The 16,610-nt window shown below is 32.4% G+C and overlaps 1 long non-coding RNA gene and 2 other non-coding genes across 3 annotated transcripts; 2 read left to right on the top strand and 1 right to left on the bottom strand.

Annotated features, from left to right (window-relative positions):
• Positions 1-73, bottom strand: Trnaf-gaa (transfer RNA phenylalanine (anticodon GAA)). Its single transcript has one exon. It is a non-coding gene; the product is annotated as a tRNA-Phe (tRNA).
• A 170-nt stretch (positions 74-243) lies between these two features.
• Positions 244-6,981, top strand: LOC125653728 (uncharacterized). The gene is made up of 4 exons (XR_008798895.1): positions 244-660; positions 3,866-3,950; positions 4,537-4,592; positions 6,617-6,981. It is a non-coding gene; the product is annotated as an uncharacterized LOC125653728 (long non-coding RNA).
• Positions 6,982-16,068: 9,087 nt separating this feature from the next.
• Positions 16,069-16,141, top strand: Trnaf-gaa (transfer RNA phenylalanine (anticodon GAA)). The gene has a single exon. It is a non-coding gene; the product is annotated as a tRNA-Phe (tRNA).
• Positions 16,142-16,610: the final 469 nt, after the last annotated feature.

Genomic DNA, 16,610 nt, shown 5'->3' with positions numbered 1-16,610 from the left:
TACCGGAACCCGGGATTGAACCGGGGACCTTTAGATCTTCAGTCTAATGCTCTCCCCTCTGAGCTATTCCGGCTGACAATGGATATTAAATTGTCAATTTACAAATTGGTAAATCTCTTTAGTCAATCTAAAAGACATGATTTCTGAAACATGTGAGTTCAATTCAAAATATTTACGCAATAGTTAACCGTATACTTGTATATCGTTGTATTGATCATGGAATATTTCTTTAGCTGTGCCGTTTTCATTCACACTTGATGAGGTTCTCAAAAGAATCCCAGAGGTTTCATCGAGAAGTGTGAACATTCTAACAAAGACCCCTGCCAAAAACAAACTATCTCCCGAGGAGTTGAGAATGAACTTAAAGGAGTTGTCAGATTACATTTTCTCCTCAGCTGTTGGACTCCTGAAAGTAATGACATATCCAATGAAAAGGTGAAGATAACGAATAGTGATCAATCTCATAACTCCCAGAAGCAACACAAAATTGAATGTTTGGGCAAACACGGACCCTGGATATACCAGACGTTGGATCAAATGCCTAGGAGGAGTAAGTGTTCCATGTCGACCTGTGACGCCAGCCGTAAGCCCTTTATCTTGATCAGGTAAACGGAGCTATCCGATGTCAAAATCAGTGTGTCAAGAGCGACCCAAGAATAGGTAAGAAACACATCAGATAGCATTTGATCGAATGATAAGTTGTATTTGCAAACTACATTGTTATAACGACCATAGAATTTTCAAAATGTTGACTTTAGACCAGACTGTTGACACCCTTGCACCATCAATTTGTTTGTCAATAACCTGCCTCCATTTAAAAACTGACTATAAGCAGACCAAGTTCTTGCATATAGAATCAAATGAGATATACAAACACCATATGCAGGTGAGAATGGAATATTGCTACATTAATATGGGAAGCTGACGATGGAGATGATGAATCATCCTGTTGATCATCAAGTTGAATTGTTAGTCTGCCCTTAATATTTATTTTCAATAAATTATCTAAGAATAAAGTAAAAGTGGACGACTCTGTGGTGTCATTTATTTTAAGTTGACATGAATATATCGAATCAACAAATGAATGAAAATTATTATCACCCCTACTAACGTGTTCGGAACATATTCTTTATCGGTGTTAAGTAGAGCGTAAAATCAAAGACTATCGAATGAGATATAATCTCGCTGCTCCGAGACTCCAACGCGAGCTACCTGAGACCCGGTGAATTTTCTACCGGATATGGATGTGCTTTAAGGAATTCCAGTGTTAATGGAAGTATCAATTAGAAATTATGGTATATTGTGCTTTATTTGTTTTTGCAATATATAGATCTACGTATCAATGCATTATTTTCCTAATGCCATCAGCTAATAAAGCTTAAATAAGAAATTGTAAGAAAGAGTTATCGTCCTTAGATTTGGACCTAGGCCAACTTTGAAAGAAGTCTTGATTATCGTGAAAAAAAATATTGAGAGGACATCTTTCTATTTCAAATACCATAATTAAATTTTAATGTTGCATAGGGATTGTGTTCAATTTATCAAACACTGAAATGTTGCATATAATTTACCATTTCCACGCAGAAAATATTATAGTCTGTTTCATGTTTGAGGTATATTCATGTATGTATCTGTGAATGTGCATGTTACAAGCAAAGAAATATGCATTGCAAGTATCTTAAAACTTCTAAACCTAATATTTCTTTGATGGAAACATAATCATTTTCCTAATCTAACAGTATAGATAAAGTGAATTTATTTTATGAAGAAAGTAAATTTTATTGATTGGATCTATTGTGGTGACCAGGGGGTGTGTATACTACCCATTCATAATTTTTTGATATGTAAAGATTTTGATAATTAAACTCATTGATGCATGCAGCACACCTTAGAAAATTAGAATGAATGAAAAGTATATGACATGTATTTGTATGATTATCATTTGGTACATATGTAAATGAAAAATTCCAACTTTTCCTTATATGATGTGATTTAATATTAATAATACCATATTTATATGGCACCCTTTTCATACACTACATGTATGTACGCTCAAAGGTGACCAATTATGGATTGTTGTTAAGTGGAGGGAAAGCAACAATAAATGGAAATTAGAACATGACTAGATGTATACATGTATATATATAGTAACCATTGCCAAAGTATATAATGTACCAGTGATAATTTTAAAAGTTGATCACAAAACTGCAAAGGACATCAGGGGACAGTGCATTATATTTAACAGGATCCTCCCTGTATCTAATGCAGGGTTGTAAATGTCATTTATAACATGTATTTTAAATCTGGTAAAAAAAATGTGCATATTAGACACCAGTGGACAATGCATTAATTAATTTTTTTTATCAGATTATGCATCAATCTTCTTATATGTAGCAAAATATCGCAGTCTTTGATTTATATAAAATCATAGTAGAAAACATTTAAAATTCCTGAGTGGTGCAGGTCTCATATTCATTTACAGATTGGCAGTTTATAGCTCTGAGTTTCTGTAACCACACACATGTATTACTAATGTTTATTTATGCAAGCATTTATGATATATATTAATCATTAACACATATATTAATGCGACGGGACAATATACATGGATATACATCATAACTTTTTCCTTTATTGATACATTATAAGCAGTACATTATATTTTCATAAGTCATTTCTAAAAAAAACCAATTCTCCTTTTATGAATGAAATACCTACATGCATTTCTGATCTTTTTAATTAATTTAGATTTACTTATTCCAATTATAAACTTATAATTACAGAAACACACATGTAATAATATCAATAATCTTTTTCATATTTAGATTAGTCATGTATCTGTATGTTAGAGGACAATCTGTACAAATATTTAAAATCTTAAATCAAATAATTGAATCACAATTAGGATTACATTGCACTACACTGTAATTAACTATTGTTTTAATATACAACAACTATATTTTGTCTGTAAGAAACCTTTGCTGTTTCATATTTAGTATTACATTTCGCAACATAATTAAACAGTTATAAGTCTCAGAAATCAAAATTGAGCTGTGATCATCCAGAAGCTGTTCTAGAAATTTAGGAGAAGAAATTATTTTGCATGATCATATTACATGGATTTTTTTTTTCAAGTTTGGCCAAGTTAGGATAATAGTGTGCACTGAGTATTATTTAACCTAAAGTAAAGAATTTTGTAATTATAAGCTCCCTTTAATGAAAAGCTGACTGTGCAATGTTAATTATTTTACATGTTTTAGTTTGTGCTATATATTTAACTGAATTGCCTTAAATTGTAAAAGAATTTGTGAATTAAATACAATTGTAACTGATCAAAATATTTATTATATTGCATGTTGATGGAGTTTTGAAAATTTAAAAGCATAAATTAAGGCATCAAATAAATTTTGTGTTTCTGACCAAAAATTAAACACGTACACTACCCTTAGTTTTTAAAATAAACATATATTGTTGAAGAGATCATTGAAGAAACATTGTTTGACATCTGTAATTCAATTTTATCCATAATAAGGAATTTTAATCAAACTAAATCTAAAAGTTTCATTGACAAGTGAAAATAAGTTCAATAAGACACAATTAATTTGTTTAAATGGAGATTGTGATCAGAATATTAAAACTTAATTGTTTACAGTTAAAGAAAAAAGTTACGAATTATATGTTCCAATCTGAATTGAAATTAGACTGGTATATTCGACTCGTCTTCGGTACACCTCAATACAAGGAAGTGTATCATAGAGAAGTGGGATTCTTTTTCTCTTGCCATTATTTTGACTTGCACAGCAATTTATATTTTTAGCCTAAATTTCAAATCATAATACATATTTGTGCATGTGTCTGCTTTCAGTGTACTTTTTGGGGACTTTGAGTGATTCACCACCCTTTGAACAAATGTATTTTGAGATCTTCAAAGGAATCCTAGATTTATCAAGGTATCACATCTTCCTATAATTGAATGTAATGATTATGTTTTCAAGATATTCTGTCTACAAAGCGAGATCATTTTATCTGTCCTTAAATTTTTAACCAAGCTATACACTGCATGCAGATAATTTTGTTTCTTAAAAAATTGTTATAGTATTTAAACATCTTTTTATGCATGGTTGTATATGTACATGTAACAGAACTTATGAAGTACATGTATATGTGTTCAGTGTTTTATTATGTAAAATCTACTTAGGGGTACAACTACATTTACAAATTATGTACATGCATACAAAGGCACAAACACAATTTCTACCTCAAAACGTTCATCAGATACAAGTAAAAAAAAATTTAAGATTATAAGAATTAAGCTAATAATTATACATGTAGCAAATCTTAGAAATATTTTCATGAAGAGATACATTATTGCTTATGCTATCACTTTGCCTGTCTTGGTTGAGTATATAGTACACTTGCAGATGACACACACTGTTTCATGGAATACTGAATCTTAATTACTGACAAATCGTATAATTTCATAATATTACATTTTTTGTTACATACTAAATAAGTGCATGATTTTTTTCCTTTTAGAAGCCATGTTTTAATTGCTGCCCATCAAATAGTACTGTGTCTTGCATGTGTAAATTGTAAGTATTCAGTGTCTTAGTATAAATCGTTAGTATTTTGAAGCATGATGTTACAGTTAGTTTATTATGTCTCCCCTCTTCCAGGAGGATCGAGACATTGTTTTTGTATTTTCTGTCTGTCCATCTGTCTGTCACAAATTCTTGTGAACACTTCTCCTCCTACCGTATATGGCTTATCCACTAGACTTGAAACTTTGTACAATGCTTCAATGCCATATGGAGATGTGCATATTGTTGGGACGGGAGGATCCAATTATTTTCCTAAAAGTTATAGTGGATCTAAGAGGGGTGGAAGATGTTTAAATAGCTTGTGAATGCTTCTCCTCTGATATGGATTATCAGAGTTAGACTTAAACTTTTCACAATACTTCAATGCCATTTGCAGATTGACATATATTGTAGGGATAGGAAGATCCAATTGTTTTCTTAAAATCTTAGGGGTGGAGGGTATAAAATAATTTGTGAACACTTCTATATGGCTTATCGGAGTTCATAAATGCTTATATGATTCTGCTCATGCTTTCTCCTCAATACCATACAGTACAATAAGGGGCAGTTTCATTTGAAGAACTTCCAATTTGGGGAGCTCAGGGAGACATTTGTATTTCCTAATAAACAATCTTTAGTTTCAAATTGTGATTATGGTATTTTTGTTTCTCTTCTATAAAATGTTAATTATATTAAATATTTATTTTGAAAAAAATTCATAAAATATATATGTAAAGTTATAATTAAAATTTTTCTTTCTGGTAAAATAGGCATAGTGTATATGCAGTGTAGGTAGAGATAAATCACATAGCAAAGAAAAATTCCAAATTGATTTTAGCTCACATGAGCTGAAAGCTTGAAAGAGCAATTCTGATCACTTTTTGCTGTCATCAGTCCATCTGTACAACCTTTTCAACTTCTTCTCCAGAACCATAGTGTTAATTTCAGCCTAAATTACCACCCTTCACAGGGGAGATAATCACAAAATAGGGTGGGTTCATTAAAAGTCTTCTCAAGAACCACAGGGCCAGAAGAGCTGAAATTTACAAGCAAGCTTCCTGGCATAGTGTAGATTCAGGTTTATTAAAATCATGACCCCCTAGGGATAGGATGGGGCCACAATAGGGGATCAAAGTTTTACATGCAAAGGTATAGGGAAAATCTTTTTAAAATCTTCTTCTCAAGAACCATTGGGCCAGGAATTAAGCACAAATTTACAAGAAACCTTCCTGACATAGTGCAGATTCAAGTTTGATAACACCATGGCCCCCGGGGGTAGGATGCGGCAACAATTGGGGATCAAAGTTTTACTTACAAATATATAGGGAAAATATAACATCTTCTCAAGAACCAATGGACCAGAAAGTAAGACAAAAGTTTATATTTACATGAAAGCTCCCTGACATAGTGCAGATTCAAATTTGTTAAAATCATAGCTCCCAGGGGTAGGATGGGGCCACAATAGGGGATCAAAATTTCACATACAAATATATAAGGAAAATCTTTTGATTTTTTTTTTGAAAGAATCACTGGGCCAGAAAGTCTTATATTTATGTCAAAGCTTGCTGACATAGTGCAGATTTAAGTTTGTTAAAATTATGCCCCCCCCCCCCCCGGGGGGGGGGGAAGGGTGTGGCCACAATAGGGGATCAAAGTTTAACATACAAATATATAGGGAAAATCTTTTTCTCAAGAAGCCATTGGGACAACGAAATTTACATTCACATGAAAGCTTCCTGACATAGTGCAGATTCAATTTTGTAATAATCATAGTTACGGTTGTAAGTTGGGGCCACAATAAGGATCAAAGCTTTACATGCAAATATACAAGAACAATCTTTAAATATGGGCCAAGGTAACTCATGTGAGCAATGTGGTCCATGGGCCTCTTGTCTTTAATGCTATTGATACTAAATTGAAACAGAATATATATCTAGAAGGAGTAATTAAGACAATCAATCAGTATTCATATTTCATACTGGAAAATAAAATTTAGATAGCTTATTTTGATCATTGTGAATTTTTCTTTCTTTCAGAGATTCATTTAGAGGAAATAGCTGGTGTGCAGTGCACATTCCTAAATGAATTCATCAGTTTACATTAAGGATCTACCTTCAAATCCTGTAATCTGGGATGCTCTAAAGTGCATGTCACAGACTAAAGTTATAAAAAATAACTTCCAATAATTTTTAAGAAATTGTTATAACTTTGAAATGTATGTATATACATGTACATGTATACTGATATTGAATTAAATTTTATAAAATTTCAGCATCTGATTTTATGTATATATAGACATATTGTAAAAATGTTCCACTCTAAAGGTTTAATTTCTTTAATATTTAAGACTTAAAAAAACACTTTTGCAGATACAGTGGTGTAACATTGTCTTACTTTCTGATCAATACATATAGATAAGAAAACTATGTATATTTCAATAAATGTGGAAAATGTTCAACCATTGAATTTCCATTTATGAGTAGTAACTTGTACATAGTACTTCTTAACCAACTTTGATACTGTGTAACTATAACTACCTGCTTGCATGCATTGCAGAGCACGTACAGCTGTAGTAATAATTCACATTTGCTGATGAATTGCTTTAGCATAAAGAGTAAAATTAGTACGTTAAGTTTTAAATTTATGAAAATGCATATTAGGCTTTTCACAGATATTTCTTAAGATATATAGAAAATATGTATATATTCATATAATTGTATAAATCCTGCTAATCTAGCTTCTTCCTAAGTGAAGTGTATGGCACGCCATATTTATACAATGTATCTACCGGGTATTCCTTTAAGGATTTCATATATAATTTATGAAATATCTTCTATTTCTGATCAGATATCTAATAAATCTTATAAGATATATATCTCATATAATATATAGTTTATAAAATATAAGATATATATTATAAATTATGAAAGATATCTCCTAAGCTTTATAAGATATATTGTATATCAAATGATATAATGTTTAACAGATATCTTATAAAACATAAAATATCTTAAATGTTTTATAAGATTTCTCACAAGCTTTATAAGTTATCTTACATATCTTATAAGATATCTCATTAACAATTTTAAAAAAAATATAGCTCAAACTTTGATATATCTTATAATATACATGCAAGATATCTTATATGTTTTATGATATATATCTTATAAAAGTAAATTCATATGATACATTATAAAGTTAACAAGATGTCTTATAAAATTTCGTTTTTGAGATATCTTATAAAATATCTTATTAAGTTTGAGATATCTTAAAAGACATAAGATACATGTATATGTTTTAAAAGATAATTTATAAAATATATAACATATTTTATCATCTTTTATCAGATATCCAATTATAAAGGATACAATATATTTCATAAACTTAAGAAGATATCTTGTAAGTTTAATAAGATATCTTATAAAATTTATGAGATATCTTTAAAGAGGAATAAATCTAAAAATAGCATGCTATAGAAGTGTAGTAATAGAATCTAACAATAACATCAATTTCATTTTTTCTGTGACGTTGATGATTAATTTGTAATGTGATATATTATTTTGTGCAGTTTATATGAGTCGCAATTATACTATAAGGGAGGAATCGCACATTTTCTTCACCAATTCTATTTTCAATGCAAAATATTCTCTTTTTGTAACCAATGCTGAAGATAAATTAATTTGTTAAAAACCTTTGACAAGAGAAAAAAAAAATTGTTTTGTCCTGTGACTTGCCCACTCTACAAAATCCTAAATCGGGGAGGGGGAACCTTTTTCCTAAGTTCGAAAAAAATCATGATTTCTTAATTCGGAGGGGGAAAGGGGTGTTAAAAACTTACTACCAAAGATAATTTTTTTATACAAATTCTCCATGAATACATGCATATATGTTTGCAGTTCTGTCTTTACCCTAGATACCACTATAAATGAAAAATGGAAGAAAGCAGTCTCCCCAATTTTTTTATTTGCATATGTTATAAACAATGGAATTATTACCATTGCCCCCCCCCCCCCCGAACAAAAGAAGAAAAGACCCTCCCCCCTCATGACACGACAATAAGACTAAATATCAGTTAAACTTCAATCTAAATCTTTAAATGACTTTAATTTCCTGAGCTTTTCACTATTTCACAATCATCGCTGGTATGACAGAACTTAATTGAATTTTCTAATATGCATTGATGATACATGTCTATTACAGTATATAGAAAATGACTATAACTTTGGCAGATTTATTTCCGGTTTCCTTCACTGCGGAATTTGATCTCACCTCTAACCTTTTAATGGGTCAAAAAACCCACGTGGTGTAAATTTAAATAACAATAACGTTAGTAGGGGTGATTATTGTTAATAGATAAAACATCGTCGATAGATCTAAATGTCACATTGAAGGTCATGGGAAGATACCTTTTAAAAGGCACATTGGATGAAATAACAATCAGCTGCTTCATTTGATTTAAAATACATCGTGTGAGTTATTTCAGAGCTAAAATTAAGAGTGTTACAATGAACATTTAGTAATTTCAAAATGTTCTCTTTTAACGAAAAAACACGATATCAAATCTAGGCAATTGTATATAACTTAATTGTTTTTTCAATGCATGATATTCAGTAAAGAACTTTTAGTCACGTCCAAGGTACATGTATATATGAAAAATTGTTAAAGTTGGAAAAAAGTAGGAGAGGTTCACCCTTCATAATATTAAAGATATGTTACATGTATGTCTATGAATATTTTATTCCACTGCTACTTTATCAAAGAAAATGAAAGAAAACGTTGTGTCTGTCAGCCGCCGGAGTTTTCCATGCCGGAACCCGGGATTGAACCGGGGACCTTTAGTCTAACGCTCTCCCCTCTGAGCTATTCCGGCTGACAATGGATATTAAATTGTCAATTTACAAATTCGTAAATCTCTTTAATCAATATAAAAGACATGACTTCTGAAACATGTGAGTTCAATTCAAAATATTTACGCACTAGTTAACCATATACTTGTATATCGTTGTATTGATCATGGAATATTTCTTTAGCTGTGCCGTTTTCATTCACACTTGATGAGGTTCTCAAAAGAATCCCAGAGGGCTCGTCAAAAAGTGTGAACATTCTAACAAAGATCCCTGCCAAAAAACAAACTATCTCCCCGGGAGTTGAGAATGAACTTAAAGGAGTTGTCAGATTACATTCTCTCCTCAGCTGTTGGACTCCTGAAAGTAATGACATATCCAATGAAAAGATGAAGATGACGAATAGTGATCAATGTCATAACTCCCACAAGCAACACAAAATAGAACGTTTGGACAAACACGGAACCCTGGATATACCAGACGTTGGATCAAGTGCCTAGGAGGAGTAAGTGTTCCCTGTCGACCTGTGACGCCAGCCGTAAGCCCTTTATCTTGATCAGGTAAACGGAGCTATCCGATTTCAAAATCAGTGTGTCAAGATCGACCCAAGAATAGGTAGGAAACACATCAGATAGCATTTGATCGAATGATAAGTTGTATTTGCAAACTACATTGTTATAAGGACAAAAAAATTGCAAAATGTTGACTTTAGACCAGACTGTTGAAACCCTTGCACCATCCATTTTTTTGTCAATAACCTGCCTCCATTTCAAAACTGACCATAAGCAGACCAAGCTCTTGCATATTGAATCAGATGAGATATGCAAACACCATATGCAGGTGAGAATGGAATATTACTACATTAATATGGGAAGTAATATGATCATCAAGTTGAATTGTTAGTCTCCCTTTAATATTTCTTCTCAATAAATTATCTAAGAAGAAAGTAAAATTGGACGACTCTGTGGTGTCATTTATTTTAAGTTGACATGAATATATCGAATCGACAAATGAATGAAATTTATTATTCTTAATAGATAAAACATCGTCGATATATCTAAATGTCATACTGAAGGCCATAGGAAGAGATCTTTTCCTCTCAAGTACAAGTTTTTCAATAAATTTTACCTCATAAAAATATTAAAACAGGTCATCTGATAAAGAAGCACAATTCATGCCCATGGGAATTCCAATAGACTGTTGGAAGACATGTATATATGAAAGATGAACTTCATGTCATTGTTTAACTTGAAGGCAAGGCGTGTGCAGTGCCTTCTACGTTGCCCAAGTTGTTATATGACTTTGTGATAGATACACTAATATTGTTAGTTTTTTGGGGGAGGGGGAATAATTATCATCATATATGTACCTTTAAAGGAGAAAAGGTAATTTTCTTTCAATGACATTGAAACACAATTAAAACGCACACTGGATGAAATAACAATCAGCTGCTTGATTTGATTTAAAATACATGCGAGTTATTTTAGAGCTAAAATGAAGGGTGTTACAATAAAAATTTAGTAATTTTAGAATTTTCCGCTTTAACGAAAAGACGCAATATCAAAACTATGCAATTGTATATAACTTTTCAATGCATGATATTCAGTAAAGAACGTTCAGTCACGTCAAAGGTACATATGATAAAAGTGTTAAAGTTGAAAAAAGGGGGAGAGGTTCATCCACGTGATATTAAAGCTGACATGAATTAATAAATACGTACACCTTTCTCATCTCATCCGCCATATTTCTCTCAGGTAGTCTAATTTACTCTACCCGTATATACCCCAAATGTGATTGTCACACCTGAGTGATTTTTCTAGGTGGACTCGACCAGTGCACATCTCTGATAGTAATATATAGGGAATGCGAAACAAAGAAAACTACATTTTAAAACATTATGCTTTGCTCAAAATTACAAAATATTTATTGTATACCAATGCAAGATTCCAAAAAGTTTAGATAATTTAGAAAAAAAATGCAAAAAAAAGCTTTTCTTACATATTTAAAAGTGCATGGAAGTATTTGCAGTTTCTTATGAAATAAATGCGGAGAAATCATTTGCCAATTAGATACTGATAGAATGGAATAAGCAAAGAGCATAAATATATTATTTATATCAATTCTTGCAAAATAAATGTCCATGCCATATGCATAATTTATGCAATGCACATGGCATATTCGCCATACAAAAAAAAACGTATCAAATACGGACGTCTATTCAACAGGTATCGGAGATGTGCACTTACCGAAAATATTAGATTCTCTTTATTGTGATAAATCCACTAAACAAAATGATAAACTCCATTTGTATCTCGTTAGAACTTTACAACACGTTGTCATTCCATTATACAGACTGCGAATAGGGTGTCTGCAATCAAGGGAGATGTCAGAGTCGAAAAAATTCCCTGTATTGAATGCTTGTCTGGTCGAGGTTTTGCAGTTTATAGAAATCGGGAATCTAATCATATACACTGAGCAACTGGTTGGATATATTGCGTGCTCAATTCAAAATTTATCGATGATCATATACAAATTTGGATATACAAATAAGGGAATAATGATCGAAAATAGACATCTGTTTAAAAATGCGGGTATTACATTTGTAATCCATAATAAACAGTTGATTACACAAAGACACATATGAATGGAAATGTATAAACGAAAATATAGTTTTATTGTTTCTTTGGGAACCACATAATTATTTACGGTCTCTGTATGTCCATATTCATTGATTGAACAGGAGAGAGAGAGAGAGAGAGAGAGAGAGAGAGAGAGAGAGAGAGAGAGAGACTCTCCTACTTCGATGTATAATACATGTAGATCATTTCACAGAAGGAAAGAAAATTAATCACTTATATAATGGTAAGCTTACAAGCATTAAAACATTCCAGCTATTAAAAAAATTGTTATGACAATATATTAAAAACGTACAGGAGTTGATGCTTATAATTGAATTCATTACAAGTTTTAAAAAAATCAGTTTAAACTGTGCATGTAGAAAATACTGACTTTGTATGTTAGAATGACGGGAAAAAGTAAATTGTCAAAAAAGTGGAGAGAGCAGACAAGCCCAGCCTCCCTGCCCACCTCTGTATACGTGCCTGAAACAACATATCAATTCGTGTTGAAAGAAAGGTGCATATTTGCATTTCATTCAATTCCAAATGAGCTCGAATTTATGTGTTTCCCTATTAATTATTTTGTATGCAAGATTCGTTCCCGAATTTAGAATCATGCTTTCAGTCAGAGCAGAAATGAATTCATTTTGAAGTACATCTAGTTTGAATGCAAATGTGGGTTTCCTTCATTTAATTTCATCAGACTCATTTGAACCCCCTTCCCCAAAATATGCAGCTTTGTTTTATTGATATCTAAATCGGCATATGAATCCGGATACAAATTATATAATGTTTTTTCGTAATCATATAGATATCGATACTAGAAAATGTTTATACTCTTGCCTTTTGCATATCCTACTAATGCATTACAGTAGATTGACACTGTATCATATCAAATAAAACCTCAACACGAATTTTACTGATTTATGAATACTAACATCTTATCGAATACATTTGGATATGAAATTTCGACGTACAGCGGTATGTCTATTTTCAGAATATATCCATTGCGCCAGATCTACGAAATGAAAATAATCATTATGGCATGTTACAGAAATGTTAAAACACACATATGCTACAGTCCTGCAATGCATGCATGAAATTTTTCTGAATACATGTATTTATGTATTCGTGAATGAAGTTCCTACGCTTAAAACTATCTTGGCCTTTATGCATTTTGTTTTTTGATTTTGGTTTACCATTCCTTACACTGTAAATGAAGGAAAACTTGGTAAAAGGTGCAATTCTACACCATACAATTAGTATGCATGCATGTGTTGAAAAGCAAAATGTACATGTAATAACCAGACATGTATCGTCATTTTTCATGGGGGGGGGGGGGGGGGGGTGCAACAGGAAGAAAAAAATGGAAAATTGGATTCTTCAAAATATTTTGCCATTCAAAATAATAATTAAAAAAGATGAACGAAAACAGAAATAAAATAAAACAAAAAACCCAAACAAACCATTATGTTTTATCCGATGTTCAAAGTCCTAATGTGGGGGTGAAGGGTTAAAAGAGTCTTTTACTTTGACTGCCTCAATAATTTCCCCTACACTTCATTTTCTTCCATCGTTGGGGGTGGGATTGGGTGGTTAGAGTCCTCTACTATGAGTGCCTCATAATATCTTCATTTTCTTAATTGGTGGTGGTGTGTCTTCTACTATTATATCAGAACTTTCAAGCTGGGGTCAAGTTTGAAGGGGGGGGGGTTGTCACCCAATATATTTTTTACTTGCATTACAAAATAACGGCCTCTCACTTCTGTCGTCGCGGGTTCGAAACCCGCTCGTGCCGGTAAGTGAGAAAGTTTCCCAATTTACTTTCGGAAGGTCGGTGGTCTCTTCTCAGGTACATTGTATCTGGTTTCTCTCTTCCACCAACAAAAACTGGGCGCCACCAGATAACTGAAAAATTGTTGAGTGTGGCAGAAAACATAAAAAAGAAAAAAAAATAACCAAAAAAATGGATATTGTTATCAAAGGTGGGGGACAGACACTCTTGTCCCCTCCCCTTGACTCTATGTACCTTTGTACTTGACCTTTGTATTTGGGAGAGGGCCTACATAGGATATGCCTGTTCCCCAATTCTGTTGAGTTTCTCAATAAAATATGTTTAAATCAAAAATAATTCTATGTGCTTGATAACTACGCATATGATAAACTCAATTATCACATTTTGCATTACTACAATTTGCTTGGAGTTCAACGCAGAATGTAATAAAGCAAAATGGCATAGATATATAAGATCTATTGAGCGCCGAATTAGCATAAAATGAAGTAATTGAAAATAACATTATTTAAAGATATGTTTAATCTTTAATTATTGAATGTTTTAAAGGAATCAAATAAATCTGTATTATCAATTAATGAGAGCAATATTGAGTTACTGTTCTCTTATATTGAATTAACGATATCATTTGTCTTAATAAGAGCGCAATTATGACAAGATCATCGTTTGAATCTCTCTCTCTCTCTCTCTCTCTCTCTCTCTCTCTCTCTCTCTCTCTCATCCCATATACTCGTGCAGTGTTGTATATGCAAATTATCTATGCACAAACACTTTATGTACCTAAATGATTTCCTAATTTATAAATCTGCAATACTCTGACAAGTAAATCATATGGTATAAGGATTCATGCACAGTACAGGGTAAATATTCTACTCTGATACTTCCCCTGACTGAAGATAACTGATCGGCACGGGCTAAGTGTGTTACAGTCTGTACAATGGACAATGTTGTTTACTGTTGGAATACAAATGGAGTGTATCGTTTTGTTTCATGGATTATGCTAATAAAGGGAGTTTTATTACTACTTTGAGTATTTTCGTCAAGTGTACACGTACATCTTCGGTCCTTTACAGATATTACGAGTAGACCCAGTTAAATAGTCATCCGCATTCGATGCTTTTTCATGACGAGCATACATGACCATGTCTTCTTTATACGTACAGTAGCATTTATGTATTTGCATTTTGCTTGAAGTGTGAATGGTATGGATTTTATACCCTTTGCTTATTCCATTTCATCAATAGATCTAGATAATAGATGAAATATTTCTCCGCGTTTTTGTATAGTTTTGACATATTTATTGCAAATGTACGCACATTCACGTAAAGAAAAGGCATTCTATATTTATTTATCGAAAGTTTTTAGAATGATTTATTACTGTACAATATGTTTATTGTAATTTTTAGCACTGCATGGTGTTTCAAAACGTGATTTCATTTCTTTTTGATGTCCAATAAATTAGTACCGTTTATACTTATGGTCAGTTTTTAAATGGAGGCAGGTTATTGACAACCAAATTGATGGTGCAAGGGTTTCAACAGTCTTGTCTAAAGTCAACATTTTGCAAATTCTATGGTCGTTATAACAATGTAGTTTGCAAATACAACTTATCATTCGATCAAGTGCTATCTGATATGTTTCATACCTATTCTTGGGTCGATCTTGGCACACTGATTTTGACATCAGATAGCTCCGTTGACCTGATCAAGATAAAGGGCTTACGGCTGGCGTCACAGGTTGACAGGGAACACTTACTCCTCCTAGGCACTTGATCCAACGTCTGGTATATCCAGGGTTCCGTGTTTGCCGAAACATTCAATTTTGTGTTGCTTGTGGGAGTTATGAGATTGATCACTATTCGTTATCTTCACCTTTTCATTGGATATGTCATTACTTTCAGGAGTCCAACAGCTGAGGAGAAAATGTAATCTGACAACTCCTTTAAGTTCATTCTCAACTACCCGGGAGATAGTTCGTTGTTTAGGAAGGGATCTTTGTTAAAATGTTCACACTTCTCCATGAGCCCTCTCAGATTCGTTTGAGAACCTATGAAGTGTGAATGAAAACGGCACAGCTAAAGAAATATTCCATGATCAATACAACGATATACAAGTATACGGTTAACTATTGCGTAAATATTTTGAATTTAACTCACATGTTTCAGAAGTCATGTCTTTTATATTGATTAAAGAGATTTACGAATTTGTAAATTGACAATTTAATATCCACTGTAAGCCGGAATAGCTCAGAGGGGAGAGTGTTAGACTGAAGATCTAAAGGTCCCCGGTTCAATCCCGCGTTCCGGCATGGAAAACTCCGGCGGCTGACAGACACAACATTTTCTTTCATTTTCTTTGATAAAGTACCAGTGGAAAAAAATATTCATAGACATACATGCAACATATATTTAAAGCTGACATGAATTAATAAATATACTATAATTCTATATGTCCGCCATATTTCTTTGCTAATCCGCCATATTAGTTGGATATTCTATTGTTATATGTATCAGGGTTCGCATGGTATATAAGGGGACGAGTTTTGCTACGCTTCACTTCACATCAGTCTCTTCGATTTACCTGTGCGGGTAGCTTCGACAGGTAACACGTACATCTCCGATACTAATTCATAGGACATCAAAAAGAAATGAAATCACGTTTTGAAACACCATGCAGTGCTAAAAATTACAATAAACATATCTTACAGTAGTAAATCATTCTAAAAGTTTTGGATAAATAAATATAGAATGCCTTTTCTTTACGTGAATGTGCGAACA

This window comes from Ostrea edulis, chromosome 9 (assembly GCF_947568905.1).
Source record: "Ostrea edulis chromosome 9, xbOstEdul1.1, whole genome shotgun sequence".
NCBI classification, from domain to species: domain Eukaryota; kingdom Metazoa; phylum Mollusca; class Bivalvia; order Ostreida; family Ostreidae; genus Ostrea; species Ostrea edulis.
This window is presented reverse-complemented; position numbering and strand designations above follow the sequence as displayed.